Genomic DNA, 22,748 nt, shown 5'->3' with positions numbered 1-22,748 from the left:
CGGGGAGCAAAAAGGTTGAGAGACATAAAAAATTGCAGCTCAGGCTGCCCCGAGTATATCGTATTTTACGCGTGAATAGGAGTCGGATGCGCGCGAGTGGGCGCTGAAACGCTATCACGCGTTTCGTGGATTTTTAAGTTAATTATATGCCCCGGTTTATTTTTTTTCTCGCACTCGTGTCTATTTTTGGCTTTCGTATTACAAAGGCGCTTTTTAAATTGATAATGCAAGGTAATTACGTTTTTTGCCTCGCATTTCGGATGCACGATGTCTGAGGGATATGACACTTTAATTCGTTTTTATGGCGTAATATTTATATGGGTATGGAATTTCTATGCCTCTTTCGTTGTTTTTTGCGCCGTGATTGCGAGTTGAAAGATGCGAGATTGCCGTTTCTATTCTCATATCCGAATTTCTTTTTCACACAAAGCTAAACGAAAACATCCAGAGATTTTTTTTTATTTTCAAACGTTCAAGCGAAGCATATTAAAAACAAACCAGCTCAGCTAGCTAACAAACAGAGTCGTCTCGGCAAGTCAAATACTTCGAGCAATCGCATAAACATAAAGTGCATTCCTCTGTGCAAATTCACCCCGTTCGGCAGCCGAGAGAAAAGAGAAAAAATTCGCTGCAATACACAAATGAAAGTATCCATTTGGAAAGGGTGAGCGCCGCCCGTTTCTCGCCTGAATCAACAACCCGAGAGAGCCGATCCGGGCGCACACACATATACCCCTATACACAGAGAGCACATGTAACTTTCTTTGCTTCTCCAGCTCTCGCGCGTTCGTGCGGCGTCAGCACATTACAATAAAATTCTCCCGCTACCAAGAGAGGGCTGCGAAGCAGCGTCCACCGCGTGTATATGTATCTGATCTAATGCGAATCGACGTAAGCGCTTTAGTAGGCACATTTGCGATGCGCCACACTGCCGCGAAGTACACACGGGGAGAGAAAGAGGGAAGACTATTAGAGAGAGTTGAAGTTGAAGTTGAGGAAGTAAGGAATGCTGCGGTACAGCGTAGGATAAATGATATACTCGATTCGGTGTACGGATCTTTTTCTCTTATTTCTGCCGAGCCGATTAAGGATCGCCCGCTTTTTTCCTCGGGATCTGCCGATCATGCTCGTTACGGGAATGTATCGGAGAATGTTTGAGTGAATGCATGTATATATAGTGGTGCTTCGCGAAAAAAAGACGAAGTTCCTTAAACGATAACTCATCCCGTGTTGTACACTAATTTGATGGATTTATTTACAAATTGGCTTATTCATCTCAATCAAGCATCTCCGTTAAATTCAAACGAACAGCGAATTCCCGGCTGCTTTCAAATTAAAACATCCCGTCATCGGCCGAGTACACCGCTCCGCAAGCTTTCATTAATGTAGCACCGGACGAGCGGGAGATCGCTTTCCTTTAAAATAATAGCCAGCTAATTTTTTGTCCCCTCGAGCGAGTTCTCGCGAAATTTCGCGCCCGTTCCTCTTCCTCGAAAAAATCCGAGCGCGCTTCCTTTCAATTTACATCTTTACAGGTCTTTCATCCTCTGGCTTTCTTCAGTCCTTCGAAAAAAGGAGAGAGAGAGAGGGGGGGGGGGAAGCTCGCCGAGTTAAATCTCGAGAAAATTCCTCGCACTTTTACTCGGTCTTATCATCCGCCCCTCTATTTCTTTCCTCCGAGTGCTACGGTTATATGCATTTTCCTTAGGGTTGTGAAAGCTACTTAGTCCTGGCGGGTATTATACCGTCGTCGTTTGTTTCGCTCATTAACTCTCCCTTTCTCCGTTTCCATCAGATCTTATTTTTCGGTCTCTTTTGAATATTCCGTGTCCGGTTAATTTATTCGAAAGTCGGGCGACATTTTGTCTGCAAACATGAAAATGAAGCGAGAGGGAAGTGTCGGCTGCGCCGACGAAATCAATATAATAACGGAGCAAAGTCGAGAAATAAGTGGAAGGAAGCGATAGCAGTCTAGCCGGTAGTCCTTACTTCTGGAGTTACTCTATCTCCCTTTATGACAAACTTTCCATCTCTCTCTCTCTCTCTCTATTTCTCTTTCTCCGCGGGAACAGAGCTCGCGCGAGCGTGCGGGCGACAGGGTCGGTAATAGGATAACTTAATTAACTTTTAAAATACTAGCCTGTCGAGCATTTAGTCATTACCCTCCGCAGACTCGAAAGTTTACTCCCCGAGCTACTTCTGGCGGGACCTTATTACAATACCGCAGCGACTGGTCGAAACAAAATTTACGCTGATTTCACCTTTAACGTTATGTTATCGAGCTTCGCATATCCCGTCGTTTTCAACGTATAAAGCGGCAGGCGCATCGAATAAATATAACTTTGCACGAACGATGCCGCTTCGCTGGAGTCGTCATCATTTACATTTAAGAGCTTTTCATGCGCGTTCGCAACGATGTATATAATAAGCATGAACCCGCAACGGATGACTCTCCCTCCGCTTCTTTCACGAGCCCGTTTTTTCTTCTGCGGCGAAGCAAAATTAAAATGACAATTGTACAGTTGGATGTGAAAGGAGAACATTTCGACAATGAACCGACGACGAACTTTTTTATTTTCCCGGCCCGAGCTTTTCAAATGCTCGAAACGGCTACGCGCACCGGAAATAATACTTTTTATCTGTATATATATATATATATATATATGTGTGTACCCGCTCTGGTTAATGCAGCCGGAAAAAAGATACAATAAGGGCCAAGTTGTCGTTGATTCACACGCGGGATCGAATAGAGTCGCTGCGCGCGAGAAAACATGTAATTAAATTGAAAACCGCTGATATATATGATACAAAGTACGAAATGGAATTAAAAGGGCTGTATACGCGCGGGACTGTGAAATTATTTCAAAAATTTAATCAGCTCGACGTATGAAAACTCTGACCGCTATTCAAGTATCCAGGCGCTCCGGAAGAAGTGCGAAATTCGGCGCGCGATAAATAACCGAATCGAGAATTCAGTGCAACAGCAGCAGCAGCGTCGACCCTGTATATAGTATAGATCCACATGAGCGAAATTATACGAGCTAAAATGTAAGCCGCGTACACTCGGCTGCACCCACTGTATGCCCTCGTAAAACGCGCTCGAGGTATGACGGAAAGGCGCGCGCGCCCGGGCGTTTTTCGCGATCGATCGGCGTTGTATACGATCGGAATGCTGTGGATTCATGGCTGGTCAAAAATGTCGGGAAACGAGGCTGAACTTTCATTGTTTTATTCTCGTGTGTTTTTTTTTGTTTAAGGGATATAGGCTTCGAAATTTATTTTGGGACAAACGGGAGATATTTTTGACGTTTTGGCGGCTTTTCTTTGATGTCGGTTTAATTTGCGCGCAGAGAGGCGTGTAGCGCTTCCAAAATGTAACGAATTTCGGAATTAATTTTAGCTTTAGCATGTATGGGTTTACGAGTAACGTGCGGTGAAGGATCATCGTATTACAGACAGAGTGCTTGATCAACTATTGATGGAATGATTCAATCAGTTCGTGTTAAGATATTTTTTGTTTTGTTTATCAATGTCGAATATAAATATAGTGTGGAATAACGAACAATGGTGTTCAGCAATAATGAGAATATTTATATATAAATTTATGCATGTCGAAATGCCTTTGAAAGTTCAGTATTATTGAACTCGGACTGAATAATTATTCATTCGAATCGAAATATTTACGTGTGCAATCTATAATTATACTTGGAATAAAATTAATCAACTTATTTTCCGTATCGACGACTAATTACTTCAAACGCCATCAATCAACGATCAGACCTCTTCATTATCCAAGCCAACAAAAACGTGCACCACGCGAGTCTCAATTTTCAAAGCTCGATAATCCCCTTCCAAGCATCACTCGACGCCATATACATCTATAGCAGCCGTCACCGAACACGACATCAAAAAGATGCGCGAAACGACGACGACGTCGTCGACGCGTCGTACTTTTATGCGCACGTATACGGCACGGCAGCCCTGAATAAACCTTTTATGTGATTACGCGCCTGCGCGCGAATATAAAGACGGATAAGGCATGCTCGGGAAAATGAAGGAAGCGCTTTTGTCGTCGCCGCGCGAGGAGAAAAATCCAAAAGCATGTAATGCGCGAGTCGCTGTTCGACGTGTGTAATTTGAGCGAGATGATAGCGGATCAGTAGTAGTAGCCCTGTTTCGGTCAGACGGCTCGAAGCGTCGCAGAGAAAATTAATCATCACGCTTACTTTTATCCTTCGGACGACCTAATTTTTCCACGGAACAGCGCGCAAACGCGACTTGCGCGTGAACTTGCATCAACCCAAAAAGAAGATTCACGGTCGAAAGGCTCGCGAAGAAAAAGAAAAGCCTCGGGAGCTTGCGCGCACAAAGCCTATGTAGCGCAAGAGCCGAAGGCCGAGAAAGCGAACGGGTACTTCCGTGTTTATGTGTGTAGCGAGCGGAAGGAGGGCAAGAGCGCAATGAAAGGCCTCTCTTTCTCGGCACAGCGTGCTGGGAAAAGGCCGATAGCCAAAGCGGTTGGGTCGGGCATTGTTCGATCTATCCGAAACTGGCTCTCACGAAAATGAGGGACGGGCCAGCGGGAAAATTGACGAACGTCAGTCGGTCGTTTGCGAAGCGGATCGATTTTTCCTTTGATAGTTCGATGCGTGTTTGTGTGTTTATTTTTTTTTTTTCAAATCATAGGCAGGCTGGTGGTTTTTGAGGTTGATTGCCGGATAGTGCTGGGATAATTACGGTGGGAGCACTCAAGTCAGGCTGTTGGTTCATTGAATTTCGGTCGGATCTTATCTTGTTGGGATCTTTATTGGGGAGCCTTTTAAATATACTAATGATTGTTTTCAGAAATCAAGCTGCTGCCGGTACAAATTATAACTATAGAAAAGTGATACTTTTCGGTGGCCGACTTTCTTTCAGTTTTCTAAAAATATCCGAGAGGCCGAAGACCCAACTCTCCATATTCACCCTCGGCGTGTAACAGGGTCAGCTCCTCGCGCTCGAGAGCAGCTCCGTCCGGCGCACGAAAATAAAATTATCACTATTCACGGAGGAGAGGCTGGAGCTTTTTGTCATCCGTCGGTCCGTGTCTCGCAAAAAAGCCGACGGAGCTAGAACGAGACGCGCAGATAATGTTACCACGGACGGATGGAGAAAAAAGGAGTCAAGATAGCAGAAGCGACGGGAAAAGGGTCTCGACGCGTCCCACCTATAGCAGAGCGCGTCAAGAGTCTAGAAAAACGCGAGTTGGCCTCTCTTCCCCTCTCTCTGGACTTGCAAAATGAAATTGCTCACGAAAGTTACACGACGCGCCAGGCTAATTAAATTCTCCAAAGACTGTCCAACTTTATGATCAGCTACGACTCGAGCGTGAGCGACCGGGGATTTTTCCTGTCTTGGGGGTAGCTCCGACCGGCCGAGCAAGTCCTAATAAAATTACGGTTTTCACTGCGTGCTTCCTCTCCCCCTCACTCGAAGCCGGAGTTGTTAGTCATAGCTTTATACGCTTCTCTGATTTTTATCGGGCTGCTGATCTCCGGATAGAATTCACTTTTTTTCTGCGCGCGACTGTCCTCCGCTCGTCCTCCGCTTTTCGTTGCGAGTAGATTCAACTTTTCGTTCGCGGAAGTTTTCATAATTAAAGGAAAACTGATAGCTCTCCGCCAGCTGAGATGTCCGAGCTTGATGATTCAACTTTTATCGCTGTGATTTGTTTAATTATCGGGTGTAAACCAGCGCGAGGAGCGAATTTTTCCGTTATGCGCCTTTCAATTAAAATTAGTTATTCGAATGCCAGGCTTGCTGCACTTTCGCAGTGTGCTCGAGTGTTCGTCGAAAAAAAAAAATTCACAAACAAAATACGCGACGGCCGATCACTTTGTACGCGGAAATATATAACCTCTTTTAATTCAGAAATATAATTACGTCGGTTAATTGAAGTTTGGATGATACAGAAACGCTACTCAACGTGGAGATCGTATAGGTGTTATTTAAAATTAATACGCGCACTCAATTAGATTACACGGAGCGAGCGACATTCAATTAAGTTTTCAAAAACGCCATCAACCTAATTTAAATAAAGCTCAATCTGCATAAAACGAATTATTCCGCAGTCCACGCGGCTGCGCGTCACTAAATCAGTTATTGAAGTTTATATATTGTGCGATATCGTCATAACGCACTAGAGTATATGAGCGTAAACTGCACCGAGCATAAGTTACCTTTATTCAATTACATTTCATTACATTGTTTCAATACACGCCAGTCTCCTCTGATCCTCCTGATATCCAAGACGATCAATGCAAGGCGTCAAAGCCCGACAAAAGGAGGCTAATCCCCGACTAAAATCTCTACTCGCATCCCTATCCGCCACACACGCGATTCATCGCACCCTCGGCTCTTTCTTTTAAGTTTCTTTTTATTCCGCACACGCCACGCGCAATTCTCCCCCCGACATTTTTTTTGCGCTCGCGTGCGCGTAGCCCATCGTCTATGAATTATTTTTCGACTGCCCGCGGCGAGCTTGAAAAATAAAACAGCGACGGGCGCCCGACTTTACGAGAATTAGAATAGCGCCAAACGACTCCCGCAGCAGTGCGCGGAGCTTTTTTCCCGACTATTTCGGGGATTCGTCTATTTTTCAAGTTATCTCTGTATGTGTGTATGCGTTATGTGTGCAGCTGTGGTATAAAAGGAGGCACAGATTGCGGGGGAGAATTACGAGGGACGAGGATGAGATACGCGGCGGATTTACGAAGCTTCCGAAACACCTGCTGTATTCGCTGCATACATACATGTACTCGTCGGAGAACTTTTCACCGCTTTACATCGAAGGCCAATTAAAAGTCCAAAGTGCGACATTATCGCGCGAGACTTGCTGGATTCGCACTTGATTACGCGTTTGTTGTCGTTAATGCGCGCCGTTGTTTATTTGGGGATGATTTACATACGTACGAAATACGAATTCGCGGAGTATAGCGTGATGACGCGCCGGGTCGAGTCGCTTCGCGTATAATATACACGCACGACAGAGCTGATCATCGTTGCGCCATACATACGTTCGGCCGAGTGAACATTTTCGATTGCTTATGGCCGGTCGAGTTTGTTTTGCGCGAAATATGCGCAGCGGTATGCAAATAATATCGTTATCGAATGAAAATATTTGCTGCTCTTCGTGTTATACGCGTTATACTCGCTTCGCCGCAATACGAAAACGCACGTGTGCGAGTGGGGGAGAAAAAAATTATTTAAAAAGCAATCTCTCTTCCTTTCGGTGGCGTAGGGGGAACTCATATTTCAGATGAAAATTTTGTGCCTTCATTTCTATTTGGCTATGTATAATTAAGGCGCTGCTTTTATTTGCGCAAAACTGCGAGGATGAGAGAGTCGTTGAAAAAGAAAATAGAATGGAAAATATATACGCTCGGCGCAAGCGCGGAGTATTCGTCGTTTCATTCGCGCGCGCGCGTAATATATTATTTACGGCTGTAATTTAGTTTGCGGACGAGCTGTTTGAAACAAGACTTTTGATATTTCCGAGGCCACAAACATTTCGCGCGCGCTACTGCACCAACTGCGCCGCCGCGCGTGAGTACAGTCGGTCGAACGCACGTGGCGAATATGATGCTTTTTATTTTTGGAAAATTTTTCTCTCGAGCGCGCTTTTTATGTTTTGTGCAGTTTTTAGTTGGTTTTTCATTCATCGTGCGTTGGGCTGGCTTTATTAGTTGGCAATAAATGTATTTTGACGTATATTTTTGCACACAAGTGTAACAGACATTCAATCGTTCATTATGCAAAACTCTGAAAATATATCGTCTAAGATTCGAAAATTGTAAATTGACAGCGTCGACCACGCTCGTCAAACAGAGCATCTACCAAATTGTCCATTAATCAAGTCTCCCGTGTCAAAGCTCAGACTGCTCTCCCAAGCCAGGAGCAGCCAACCAACCAGGCAATGACGATCATCGGCTAATTATCAATATTCCTCCGGTGCCTCCAACAACGGCTTCTACCGACTCCCACATCCCTCTCCGAGAAGCTTCAGCGTCTAGCAGCAGACAAAAGGGCTGCTTTCCCACCTCCGCAGAGCTACTGCTCCGGCGGGAAATTCGGAATGTCGAGAGTAAGGTGGCTATACGTGTGTACAGGCGAAGGAGAGACTACATTTCTACTAATTAATTATCTATCGGGTAACGAAGCCTCCGAGTAGCAGAAGCAGCAGAAGCTTCGCGTATAAGCCCTCTGTATCTCTTGATTTCGCGCAGCAGTCAGGCGAGTTTGCTGCGATGTTTGAGGCAGTAGTGGATCAGCGACGGGATTTGAAGTCTTCTGCTAAGCAGAAGCACTGATTTGCTTCTGAGGATGGCGATAAACTGTTTAGTTTCAGATGATTCGGGGTTGATTGAGATTTTCGAGTCACGTTTCATAAAAGTTTGTCGAGGAAAAAATCATGCAGTGTCTTAACTTTGTTTACAACCTTAGACGGTATTCGATTTTTAAAAATTTTTTCAAGGAATTCTTAGGGGCATCGTTAGGTCTCGTTTGGCCGGTATGCATGTAACGCCGGTTTTACGGGAAAGCAAGGGAATGCACATTTGTTGCATATTTTACATCGAAATTAGCCACTTATTTATTTCAAAGTTCAAACTTCTTCACTGTCTAAAGAATTTATTTTTAGGCGAAGCATAAACTTGCGTACAGTTTTATGAAAAAAGTTTCTAAGGCAAACGATGTAGTAACAGCTAACGAGCAAAATAACGATCCGTATACTTCTTTCTTTAATTTTTCTTTTAGAATAACTTTACGCGGAATTAAGTTTTCTCGCCGTAATAAGTAAATTTCTGCGGGTGCATTCTAAAATAAGTAAAAGTGCATTTTATAACTGATTTTCCTAAATAAATTCTCTACAAAGATTACGCTTTATCAAGTGGCGCGGTAGCGCCACGAAGGCGAGTTTGAGCAGCAGACGAAGCTTTAGCGCCCGCGACACTATTTACTTCTATTGGTATCCGAGATTTTACTTTTAAGAAAAACGATACTTTCCATAATTGTTTCTAAGTGATTTTTATATATTATCACATTTGTGTGCTAATCAGTGATTTTTAATAGAAGTTGTCAAACAAACGCTGTCATTTATATAATATAAACAATCTTATATATGATTCGCTCAAATCATTATCTTTTTCTCCAGTGTGAAAGGACGGCGAAGTTAGCTGCGCATCAAAAATGATAGGAAATTGCTTTTCCACCTTTTTTACATATCCTCACATTCCTCATATCATTGCAGGGTTACATACAAAAAAATATTACTGCGGCGCCCTATTAAATTAAAAGTTTATATTATAGGTACAAAAATCATTCAAGGGCGGTGTCTAGGTGTACAAGGTTGCCGGTGACGAGGTCTAGGTGGAGCGCTCCGTGGTTTTTGGTGTCTATCTAGGTGTAGAAATAATTCGAAAGTGGTGTATATATCAGAACAATCAGTGATTTCATGTTAATGATAAAACTGTTACAAAAATCTTTTAAACTAACTTTTAAATAGTAAAAAGTTAGGCGAGTTTAATATATTCCGCAACGAAATTACAGATAGAAAAGAACTGAGATCAGTCAAACAAAGTCAAGTTTATTATATTTAATCGTAATATTCTTTTCTATCTGTAATTTCGTTGCGGAATATATCAAACTCGCCTAACCTTTCACTTTTTTAAAAGTTAATTTTTTTTAGAGTTAATACTTTCACTAGCATCCAGTCATCAATCCATCTTAAAGTTATTCATCATTTTTTGCATGACTCTGGTACGCAAGTGAGCCTTATAGTTTCGTGCGCAAAAAATATATGAGATAGGACATCTAGGGCTGACACTCCAGGAAATGGCACTGCTGATTCGCGCGATTGTTGTGGCACTTATGTAACTGATATTTCAGTAAAATTATGAAAAATACCGACATTAATCCCCGCATAAATCATGCGTGATACGCTATTTTTTAGTACCAACAAGAATTATGTATGAAGCAACGCTAGCTTTATCTTTTATTCAGATTTATCTTAATTAGTGACGCGCGCAAACGTCGATAAATTTACCGTTCCCAATGCAGTATTCAAAAGTTCACGGGTCAGTGCTCCCCGTTGGAAAAATAACTCACGTTTCCACACATATCCGTTCGGTAATAGCAATTCATCATTATCCAGACACTGACGCAATAAAACGAAAGCTCTGCTCTCTTCATCAATCGTACTACTCAGCCGCGAGTATAAAACGCGATGAACTCTTTCTCCGGAACAAAAGCGTAGTCTCGCCCCAATTAAAAACCCACAGAGTCAATAATCCGCCAGACCGACACTTTTAACCCCTGTAGCCTCGCGCTCCAAAGAGATCAAAAGCCCAGGGACGAATCCTCCCTAACGAAACACCTTTGCACTATACAGCGGCTACCACCTCTCGTGTCTCTTCTAAAAAAAATACCCTCCAAAGAGTCTGCACAACACACACAGGCTCTCGATCGCGATAAGCCTCGCAGACGCGAGTATCACCGCGCGGATATTCGCCGCTGGAGAAGCCTCATTACTAGGCTTCTGCTGCTGCTTCCTCTTCTTCTTTCTCCCCGAGCAATTTGCAGTGGAGCCCTTATCTATCGCGTCATCGTTACGACGAGTGGAGGCGGGCCTTCGAGATTCCTCTTCTGACGAGTTCCAACCCCTTTTTTCCGGTGGAGACTCGAGGGGTCACCACGCGGTGTTGTGATAACACACGACTCGCAGGATTAGTTCGACGGTGTGAGAAGTGAAAGGGTTGCATTCCTGATGTAAATTGATCTGGAGGAGTTGGCGGAATATCGGTGGGAATCACCGAGTCGATTGGGAGTTTATAAATTTTGGTTAAGGGCTCGAAGTGGAATAGTCCGAGTTTAGTCAGACGTGCGTTAAATCCACCGCTGTTGAATTATTCGTTAAACATTTTCGACTGTTTACCGATGATTTTTAATTCTATCTTTAATGACTAGAAATTATGATTCCGAGTAGAGTGAATTATTCATTCTCGCTAATTATTTCTCAAAACAATGGATTTCGCATTTAACACCGAAAAATCTCGGATCCCTTTTCTCTTCGCGGACTTCTCTTCGCCTGTCTCGGTACATACGCGTTCCGCCGACTGAACTTAGCCTCGAGGCAAACTTTTCCGGACGGCCGTGATTAAGTTCAGCGACAAATCGAATCACGACGTCCAGATGTCCCCGAGAAACACTCAACTTTTCCTACGTCTGCCTCTTTTATACGTAACGCTTCTCTCGCGACGCGGCCTGCGGTTAATATGCTCTACGCATTCTACGATCGCTAAACATTATATCGAAACATTGTATCGATTCCTATTACTTTGCCGATGTTATATTTTTTTATTTTACCAAGGCGTTGACGGTAAAATGTGTATGCTCACGCACGTGGGACACCTTTATGGGATATTTATAGATTTACGTGGGAGCCTCAAGTGTCTGGAGCTGGTGAGATGTTTAGTATTGGTATACACTTTTGCGATTCAATGGGCACTTTCAAATGATCGAAAACATTTATTTCCAGAAAAAATATCGCGAATAATAAACGCGCTGCTATAGAGCGCACGTATTGAATTTCAATTAAAATCGCTGTTGATCACACTCGAACCGGAGTAACTGCGCATAAAGATTTACTTTTCATCGAAAAAATTAAATTTTACGTTCTTTTCCAAAGGGCGTAAAATGAAGTTCAGCAAAATTTCCGCGAACCTCCGTACAATAAAGATCGGAATGAGAATTGTTCGATTCGCGCGAGCAGTTGAACGCGCTAGGCTCCTTTTTTTTCATCCGTCGGTCCTATTTCCCATTTTAACGAGAAAAGTTTTTCTGCTACTCACGCGCAAAGAGTAGTATACGCGGCAGAGCGAACAAGTCTTGCATCGAAAAATCACGGGGAAGTGTTACACGCGGCGTTATTAAAAGGAACAAAAAAAAATAGGCAGCAGGTTGACGTGTGAAAAGGGCAGCGACGAGTTTTCAGATCGAAGTCGCTCGCGTGCAGCTCGGGATTTTCCTGAGCGATTTTCCTTCTGTTTCTTTTTGTCAGCCACTCCATCGAGGACAAACAATTACTGAGATTACAGATCGTGGAGAGTTGCTCGTAATCGGCCGAATCTACGAGGGCATTGAATTAAATCATAAGGAAGTGGCGGGTTCGATTGACAATCACGTCTGTATAAGAGGTGATTTTCGGTGTTCGCGAACACTCGTTACGGCTTGGTTAACAATTTTCACGACGAGACGCGCGTGTATTTTAGTTAATTAGAATTTACGCGGATCGCAGCAGCGCGAAAGCTATCGTGTCATATTAGAGAGTAGACACTTCAATATCTGGTAATGAAGTTCATTTATTAAAGGCTAAATGGGTACTTGAAAATGTAAACTGACAAGCAGCCACCTCTCTCTCGCGGAGAGATATTCAATTTGACGTTCGCTCGTGCTTTATGCCATGAATAAGAGATTCGCTTTAATTTTCTTTCCATTCGTCCGTTTCGAGTATATGAATAGTAGTTCTTCGGGGAATTCTTAATACAGTCTTCTCAGTAACTGACTCGTTATCAATCCCACTCGACTCGAGAAATTATTTTCAAAAACGTCTCAAACAGAACAAAGACGACCCCGTACATTTCAAGCGCAAAAAGAACCAGGATATCGCGAATTCAGCGAACCACAGCAGTAGCAGCGGCGGCATCTTCTCGAGCCTTTAAAATATACACTGGGCCGCGCGTATGCAGAGCGTCGGCTGACGGGCTTAACTGGCATATCGCGAGAGGAACGTCGACGGCGTAAATATTTACCTGTCAGGCTTCTTTCCCTCTCTCTTTCTCTCTCCGTTGCACAGAGCGCTGCACGGCGACTATGACTCTGCCCCCGCCTGCACTTTTTAACTAACGCCGGCTGCGCCCCAGCTTCTTCTTCTTCTTTCGGCTCTTCAGAGCAGCCCCTGTGTGTACGCGTAGCTTCCTCTTCTCGTCGCGCCTTTGCACGCGCGCACTTCACTTCTCACAATTAGCCGGTTTTGAATATACCTTTCCCCTGTGCATACAGCCCGGGATACGGGCTCGATCTTACTTTACTCGATGACGATGATAAGGTTCGAGTGCTGGAGCCGTACAGAGGCGTCGTCGTCTTCTTGGCTTCGACTATGTCGATACGTCATGTGTGCACGGGAGGATATGGGAGTTAAGCCGTTCATCGACTCCCTCTCGCTCTCACTCTCGTATAGCGGGACTGTCAGAGACACACGAACGAGAGAAGGTTATATGTGTATTCAATGGAATACCGTCAGTTGTTGTACATGCATTTATATGTAGTCCGCGCACTGAATTCACCTACGGAGCACACTGTATAGGGAAAAACACTAGTATCACATTGACGACGCACCATCGACATTCGCGCGTTCGCGAAAAAGTGAGAGAGAAGGACGTGTACGCATCGTATAACGACTGATATACGTCTCGCGCGGTAGAATCATCTTTCGCGGGCACTCATTGTATTTTTTCCAGTGATCGAGACCGATATTCGACGCGGCGGTTGGAGAGAAAAATATTTCCCGCAGCGACAGCGGTGTCGAACGACGCGCCGCAGCCTTGCGACTGCCAGTGGTGTATAACTTCGTGTGTGCTGTTCTCTCGTTAGCGGCGAAAATCAGGCGCGCGCGCGCGGACGAGGGGGTCAGGAGCCAAGTCCAGCGTACACACACGCACACACCGCTGCGCACCGGAAACGAAGGCTCGGCACGCGAGTTCGCCGGCCGACTGAGGCGCGAATCGCACGGCAGGATATATCGCGGCGACCCTTTGCCCCTACTCCGTCGCGCGACGGCGGTAGCAGCGTAGTCCTACCCCCCTCCAGTCGATGCCAGTGGCGGCTGCTGCTACTACTACTACTACTATGCTATAGTACGACGACGAGTGTACGCGCGGGGGAACGAACGAACGAACGTTACCCCGAAAGACTCATCCCACGAGCTTGCACCGCGCGTGCGCAGAGGCGAGGAGCTTGCACCGCGCACTGTGTGTAGAGCCGAGGCTGAGACTGCTCTCGGCTGTTGCGAGAACTGAAGGTGTGCGCGATGCGCGGTTTCTTGTTGAAGGATGATTGCCGTGGGGTTGGAAATGAGAACTTTTTTGGGTGAGGATGGTTATTGATTTTTATCGAGGAGTTGGATGATGATTGCCTTTTCAATTATAGCAATTGAGGCTGGATGATGTGGAGCATTGGGGGAATACTTTGATTGGTGAACGGGTAGATATCCGCTTTAAGATAGCGCCAATATTATTTTTATTTATTTATTTAAGAGTAAAAAGTATTTGTTGTGTTTGGGTATTTTGCAGAACTGAAATACTGCTATCTGGATTTTGCTGTAGTTTAATGAGCACAGATAGTTAACGAAAGAAAGAGGGCGTTCAGGAAGAGTGGGTGATTACTTTCCGGCCGAAATCTCGTTAGATTATAGAGACTCACACGAAGAAGAGAAGAATGTTTTTCGAAAATGCTTGGAAGAACTTTCGAAATTTTTTCGTAATGTCTGCAGCACGCTTAATCATCGAGGGAAATCAGTTTGGTGAGAAGGATTTCGTTAACGAAGACCATTTTAGGTTGAAAGTAATACCGCAATTCCTCAATTTTAATGATAAAAATATATATATATATATATATATATATATATATATATATATATATATACACACACACATATGTAATAATTGAGCATAACCTTTGAACTAGTTCACTGTTTTTGTTCTTTATTCGGGTTTCAACTCCAACACCTTTTTCCGAATTGCCCATCTCTATCTGCTTTGCTCCTTCTTTTTCGGTACATTTACTTCTCTACAAGTACTGAATCCTGGAGGTATTTGATAAAAGGAAGAGAAGCTTAGTTGAAAAACCACGTGGAGTTTTCCTTTTACTGAACTGTTGCACCGCATTCGGAATGGAAAAGTACAGCCATGCAATTAATTCGAAAGAAACTATTTTTATTTCGTACGCAGAAACGAAAAAAACACAACCGTGCGCAATTAGTTTAAAAAAGTAAAGTGGTTTTTGTGTTTGAGTTCTTAAATTAAAATTTGGACTAAATGCGGAGCGTTTATATAAGGCGCTTTGAAATTCGAAATTAGTTTAAATTTTCTCCTTGGGAACTTTTAAAACTTTGATTCCCGACAACTCGTTATTAAAACAGTTTCCTTCATTCCGCAGAAGTACCGCATTCGTTACTTCATGAATGTGCCGAGGCGAACAATGTCGTTCTCAATTGAAGAAAGCATTGCTGCCTAAATACTTAACACGACGCTACTATCAACATTTGTTTCGTGTAAGTTTAAATACTTCGAGAGTTTATTGCCTGAAGACTTTGATTCGAACACTTTGAATTAGTCACTCGACTAATATTAGTATAGAATTTACTCGAGGAAATAACTCTCATCAAAGCTTCGAAAATACGGTTTTGAGATTTATTTACTATCCGTAACATATTGCATTTTGAGGGCTCGAAAACCTACAGGCACTAAATCTAAGAGTCCATAAAATAAGAACTAAACTTGCAACCCCTCAATCTCGACTAATTACTCCAAAGTAACTCCATCATCTTCCGGATATTAGCCCACCCGCAGGGCACCATTCTTTCCCGACCACTCAAGAAGAAAATCCCCGATACACCTCGAGCGCCATTATACGAGCGATAAATTACGACGTATAAACCAAGTTCCACGATCAGTACGCTCTCCTAAAGATCAGAAGTCAGATTCGCCCTTCTCGTATTTTTATTACAACCTACACGACCATCAAACGCGTTCATTCTTCTCTTCCTCGGAATGTCGCTTATTTCCCAGCTCACTCGCGCTCTTTTTTTGCCGTCGAGCGCGTACGTCGAACTTGACGAGCGTTGGTCGAGCCGCGCACGGAAGGGAGCGGATGAAAAAATATGCAGCGTCACTGGAAAGTCATCGGGGCGTGAGAGCTGAAAGGGAGAGAGACGGAAGGGTGGTGTACGAGGCAGTATGTGTGGCTGGAGGAATTTGGTGAAAGTGGGGAGAGAAGACTGCGGGGGGGGGTGCAAGGAAGGGGGAGAGAGAGACGTCGAGCTTGCGAGCTTGAGGAAGGTGAAAGAGTTGCGGGGAAGGAGTCGTATGATGGAATAAGAGAGGGAAAGTCAAAGTGGCGTCGAGAGAAATTGATTGATTTGTAGGTTTCAGCGAGGGCGTGTGTTCGCGCTGTATTGTAACTTATTTTGTTTCAGCTGGCATGATGGTGTGGCGGTTATTGATGCTTTTTGGAGTAAGCGTGGAAACGTCAGCTTTTTTCCAAAGGTATTAGTTATGCTATAGTGTGGATATGACTGTTTTCGATATGATCTCGAAATGTTAACAATGAATAAAGTTGGAACATAGAAAGGACTAAAAAGTGATATAATAGATAACTGTATCTGTACAAGTATAACAATTTACATGGTTAATAAAGTTAAAGTTACTTTTTGGAAAAATCGAATGATAGTCTGTTTTTGACGTACCCGGCGATTGCTTGGGGTTCTGTGAAAGCTTCTGCTGTAAGCACTAAAAGCAGGGTCTCGAGGAAGATTCCATCGAAACCCCCAAATGTGATTAAGACATGGCTTGGTACTGACTGTATTGATTAGTTCTTTTGAAACTGAACTTGCAAACTCATTTTAATCACTGAATTTCAATCGAATTACCCGACTGTAAAGAATATATCATATCTCTCCGCAACTTCTGATTTTATAAATAGGAAAATAAAAATATTTTATACGGCTACTGCTCCAAGTAGCTTGTGTTAGAAACTGTAGCATTATTTAGAATCCTGGTTTGCATTATTGTTATAAATACTTACAGCAGAGCGGAAGTCTCGTCAAACTCGCATATGCCGCATGACGTACCTGAAACATAAAAAAAGACGCGTTTAAATATTTGCAAAAATAAATTGACAAATACATCTATTTTCCACGGCAATACGTAAAAAGCACAAATCAGCCTTCTTAAAAAAGGAACGTGTGCAATATCACAACAAAAAGGTTCGATAAAACGGAAAAGGGAGTAAATTAAGGGAAAGGGCTACAGCTTGGCAAAAAAGAGCAAGAGAGACAGAAGTTTAGTGAAAAGGGCGAGTCGAAATTCGAATTCTACGGCTGACTTACGAGTCCCCTCGCAATGCGCCCAATAATTCAATCGTATCGAATCCAAGTTTCCAGCTAGTCAACGAGAGTTTCCTCGGGGGCCAACCCGCGGAATCTCTGCAGTCGTTGACTTAACACCCGTCCCTTTTTCCACTTTTATTCCCTTTCTTTCTTTCTCTTCTTACCCCGCGTATACCCTTTCCCATTCGTCTTATCCCTTTCTCTCCACATTTCGTTTTTCGCTATTTATTTATACATACGCGGCGACGCAACTCTTATTCCATACTGATAAAATACTCGTAATTCGCTTATCATTCCTCTTGCTCTGTTTCTATGTTATCCATTTCCAGCTCGACTGCGAGTCGGCTGTCGTAGGCAGAGATCCGCAGAGGAATCAATCACGAGCAGAGCAGCCCGCAGGTGCAGACCTCGAAAAGTTCTCGCGAGCTCGTGCATCCATATTCGAAGAGTTATGTCGCTGCTCGGCGCACGAGCTCTAGAGTCGTTTCGGTGTGGGTAATTCTTTCCCCTTAGTCTCGGGCTTGCCCCGATTTTTACGAGGCTCTCTCTCTCTCTCTCTCTCTCTCTCTCTCTCTCTCTCTCTCTCGCCTCCGAGGAAAGAATCGCCGGCGTCAGGAGTTAAAGTTCCGGATTTTTGTTTACGAGGAGTTTTAGAAAGTGTTTGATTAGTAGGATTGGAAAAAATTTGCTTGGGCAAAAGTTTTTGCCTCGAGCTTCGTGGAGCAGTGGTTTTATGGTCGTGGGATACGCTGGATTTCACGGCGTTAAGCGTGATCGAGAGCTAGTTGTTGGTGAAGTAGTTGTACTTTTGCGCGGTTGAAATTATTCGATCGACGTGAAGTGGAATTTCTACAAGCGACGGGTGACACCAAAAATCGTATATTTAAAAACGTGATTAAGCTCGGTCTGGCATAGCATTTATTCGACTATCAATTTAGTCGAGATTTAAAGTTGAGTGACACTAAATTGATTAAAATCCTCGTTATTTAGCAACGCTGAATCTTGCAAAATTAGAGCGATAAAAGTGCTTTAAATAATTCGCTCAAAAATCAAATCAAAGCTTAATACAATCCAACAAGAGTATTTCTCGTCGGTGATAACTCATTAACGAAATATCATCTTTTCTACATCGCTTTCTCTCTCGAACAAAAGGAATAGAAAATAATAATCGCAGCGGTTCGACATTGTCATAAAATTCATAATCTGACCTCGTAAAGCTCGGCCGTGCAAGCGCACTTTGGTTCAGCGGAGTATAGGAGATGGGCTATACGAAAAATGTTTAGTCGGCATACGAGCTTCCATCCCGGTCGGGCTGATCCTGCCTCTTCTGTCTATGTCGCTTAGGCTTTCTCGGCTCCTCAGTCTCTCCCTTGCATTCTTCAGCACTACTTCTCCGTTCGAGTTTGTTTTTTACTCTATTTTCTTTCGTGTACTCTTTCCGTTTTTTTTATTTCTCTATTTTTCTCCTTCGTACTTGCTCCTGCTGTGCTTTTATTTCTCTTTTTATTACTTTTGATTACTATACGCGCTCACTTCTTTTTGTCCCGGTCATCCAGATTTTATAGTTTTATAGTTCACTTTGTGAGCGTCTACTACAATTAATAACACACTGTACTCATCACTTTAAAATTACCCTTCGACTCTGGAAACATTGGCTCTTTTATACATAAGTATTCCATTTATTCTAATTCCCCTTCACTTCCTTCCCTCCCACATTTCCTTTCACGTCCCATCTCCACCAGTTCTTTCTCATATTCTCCGCCCGCGCACCCCTTCCATCTCTGCCTAAGCTTTCCGCGCTCATCGTGCCAAGCCAAGCCCGGGTCTTCTCATTGCCGACGAAAAATATTTCTCATACGAAGTTATATGGACTATCTCGCGCAAGCTCGCTACCGATACCTATATATCAGACTTAGCGCATTATGATAGCGGCCGGGAGCTCGCTCGCGCAGCCGGGGATAGTAAAGACACCGAACAAGAGCCGATCGCGGGTATGAGTGTACTAGCTGCTGCTGCTGCAGCTTGTGTGCGGAGTTGAGCTAAGTTCGAATTTACTGTATACTTATGCGAAACCCCGGCACACCTGCGACACACCCGCCACGTCGGTTCTATATATATATATATGTGTATATATATATATATATATATATATATATATATATATATATATATATATATATATATATATATATATATATATATATATATATATATAACTACTCTCCGAGGGGGTGTAGTATCGTGAAAGCTTCCACAGGGTGAATGTGAGCCGCTCGGAGGGCTGAGTCCCTTGTTTTCGCGATCGACGATCGACACTCCCGGCGTGGACCTTTGGGAGATGCAGCGAGAGCAAGCATGGAGAGTCGAGTGGGTTATTATGGTGTAAGATGGTATTTGTTGCTTGATTTAGCGAGGGGAAGGTAGATGCTTTGATGGGCTGGCGATCGTTTGTTGTTTTTATTGGTTCGATTAACTTTGTGCGTGATTGGAGCTGCGGTAAATAAAACAGAAATGACGCTTCGATGACTTCACTTCCATCCATCGCGTCCCTTTTTAATTCGTGTTTGTCGAAGTCGATAAATCGAATATTAAAATTGAAAATACGTTTATACAAACCGACGCAAACGGCCGTTAAGACAAACATACAAATTTGAATTCGTCGAGCAATATGTACAAGACGGAAAAAATTGCAAAAATCCAAAACTTGCCGTAGGAGAATATTTGCACAAGAAAAACTTGCACCTCAAGCAACTTTATCGACTAGGCCCTCTCTCTCTCTCCCCATCTCTCTCTCTCTCTCTCTCTCTCTCTCTCTCTCTCTCTCTCCCTCTCTCTCTCTCTCTAGGAGGCTACAACACACACACACACATCATTCCACCACACCCACCATCAAGCTCATCTACCACGTCTTCATCTGGTTCTAAGGTATCTCTGTCCGAAGGTCTACGAGTCTGTCATTTTAATGCGAACTCGCTTACGGGTCACATTGAGATGATCAGGCTTTTCTTATCCACCCGCTCTCCATTCCACGTAATAGCTGTTACTGAGACCTGGTTAAGCGACAAGGTAACGTCCATCCCTTCACTGGACGACTACCTACTGTACAGACGAGACAGAAACAGAAACGGAGGAGGTGTGGCCCTCTACATTCACAAATCTCTGACAGTTAGCGTTATTTCATCATCTGACGGTGAATGGTCTGGTAAGCCAGGCAAGCCTGAATATCTCTTCTGTGAGGTATCGGCAAAGGGAGTCTCTCCTATCTTCGTAGGGGTGTGTATCGTCCACCTCATGCTCCATTCTTCCAAGGCTCTAACTTCATAGACCAACTAACAACCCACATGCACAACTATTCCACGAAGGTCATAATGGGAGACTTCAACTCTGATCAACTTTCTTCATCTTAAGATGCCAAGCTCATCAAGGCACTCATTGATGAAAACTACCTTTTATCTGTTGCCTATGGTGCCACGCACCACAAACAGGGTTCTGATGCCTGGCTTGACCTGTATCTTATCGACGAGCAGGATCACCTGCTGTCATACTGGAAGACAAACTCACCGTTCATCAACGGACATGACCTTATCACGGCCACTCTCGAAGTACAGATTCCACGATACGTACATAACACATATTCCTACAGAAACTTTAAAGAAATCAGCACCGAGAAGCTAAGGAACTTCCTTAGCGCATGTGACTGGTCATCCCTCACTTCTTCATCACTCGACGAATACATATCTTTACTCAACGCTAACCTCACTAACGCCATTAAGCATCTCGCCCCATTACGGACTGTGACACCAAGAAGACAGCGTCACCCGTGGTTCACCACGGCTTTTCGTAACCTTGTATCTGAGAGAGACAGACTTTACAGGCGTTTCAGGAACTCCAGACTCGATTCGGATCTCCGCATATATAGGCTAGCTACAAAGACAATGCTCACAAACAAGTCGAGGAAGCCAGGCTGAATTATTACTATTCACGCCTGTCAACCTTGACTGATGTTGCCGAGATCTGGAGAGAGCTGGAGAAACTTGGAATTTCTGCCACCATGGCCCCTTCACCATCTCGTTATAACACAGATGAACTTAACAAGCATTTCAGCTCGATCTCCAATGATCCGTTAGCTCCTGCTGTTGAGAATTATCTCCTCAGCCTGGAAAGTCTTGACCTCCCGGAGCATTTCGAGTTCAGCACCATAACGGAATCGGATGTTTTGGCTGCAGTATCGCACTTCGACACTCAGGCCAGGGGAAGCGACGGAATCCCTCAGGTTGTCATCTCAAAAGCATTGCCAGTTCTCGCTCCGCTACTAAGCCATATTTTCAACCTGTCTCTGAGCGAACCCTGTTTCCCATCTGCCTGGAAATTGTCGCTTGTGCGTGCACTCAACAAAGTCAGTTCACCAACAGCCCTGACTGACTACCATCCGATTTCACTTCTCTGCTTTCTCTCCAAGGCCCTGGAGTTGCTGGTGCATAGGCAAGTCTCACAATACCTTGAATCAAGACTGTTACTAGACAACTTTCAAACAGGCTTCCGCACTGGCCACAGCACTCAGTCTGGCCTAATTAAGCTAACTGATGATGTCCGGGTCGGGATAAACAAAAAGAAAGTGACACTTCTCCTCCTCTTTGACTTTAACAAGGCGTTTGACATTGTATGTCACGTCCGGCTCCTGAGAAAGCTATTCACCTTCGGCTTCTCTAAGCAGGTCATTCGCTGGTTTGCCTCCTATCTCACTAGGAGAGAGCAGGACGTCGTTGGTGACAATAGCGAGCGCTCCTCTCCGCGGCGTCTTAACATCGGCGTCCCGCAGGGCTCCGTCTTAGGTCCCTTGCTGTTCGCATTGTTCATCAACGACATCGGTTTCTGCCTTGATTCCGATGTTTCCCATCTTATCTATGCGGATGACTTGCAAATTTACAGTCAATGCCACCTCGAGGAGCTCGATTCTTTATCAAACAAAATGAGTGCTAATGCTGAGAGGATAATGGGCTGGGCTGCGCAAAATAGGCTTAAACTCAATGTTAATAAAACCAAAGCAATTGTCCTGGGCTCCCCTTACTACATAAATTTACTTCCGTCAACAGCTAACACTTTTATTAATATCGGGGGTGTCCAGGTCAGTTTTGAATCCTCTGTGAGTAATCTGGGATTGGTGCTTGACTCTAAACTCACGTGGAAAGAGCACGTTACACAAGTGTGTAAGCGTGCTCACTCGCTAATGTACAGGCTCTACTTTTTCAGAAAGAGTACCAATCTCAGGTTGCGCAAGCATCTTGTGCAAGCACTCCTATTTCCGATCATCGACTACTATTCTCTTGTATACTGTGACCTGACGCAGGAACTCGACTTAAAACTACAGAGGCTCGCGAACACAGGAATTCGGTACATCTATGGTGTAAGGAGAGATGAGCACATCTCCCCGTACAGGAGGGAGCTTCAGTGGCTAACCACTGCCGGACACAGGAAGTACTTCACAGCTTGTTTCTTACGTAAAATGTTTAACTCGGTCGTACTATCATACGTACTGGCCTTTTTTGAC

General features: G+C 44.0%; 1 protein-coding gene across 6 annotated transcripts in view; it reads right to left on the bottom strand.

Annotated features, from left to right (window-relative positions):
- The window catches only part of LOC100678116 (agrin), a 341,408-nt gene that overhangs the window by 246,285 nt on the left and 72,375 nt on the right, over window positions 1-22,748 (bottom strand). For 4 of the 6 annotated variants that reach the window (XM_031921402.2, XM_031921404.2, XM_031921403.2 and 1 more), the window contains exon 1: window positions 12,846-13,807. The exons of the other annotated variants lie outside the window; for them this stretch is intronic. The gene's annotated coding sequence lies outside the window, so the exon portion shown is untranslated. Of the gene's footprint in view, window positions 1-12,845; window positions 13,808-22,748 lie in introns of those variants that run through there. 6 annotated transcript variants of the gene reach the window in all.

The sequence above is a fragment of the Nasonia vitripennis genome, chromosome 1, assembly GCF_009193385.2.
Source record: "Nasonia vitripennis strain AsymCx chromosome 1, Nvit_psr_1.1, whole genome shotgun sequence".
Taxonomy (NCBI): domain Eukaryota; kingdom Metazoa; phylum Arthropoda; class Insecta; order Hymenoptera; family Pteromalidae; genus Nasonia; species Nasonia vitripennis.
The sequence above is the reverse complement of the archived record's forward strand: the minus strand, read 5'-3'. Positions and strand labels throughout refer to the sequence as shown.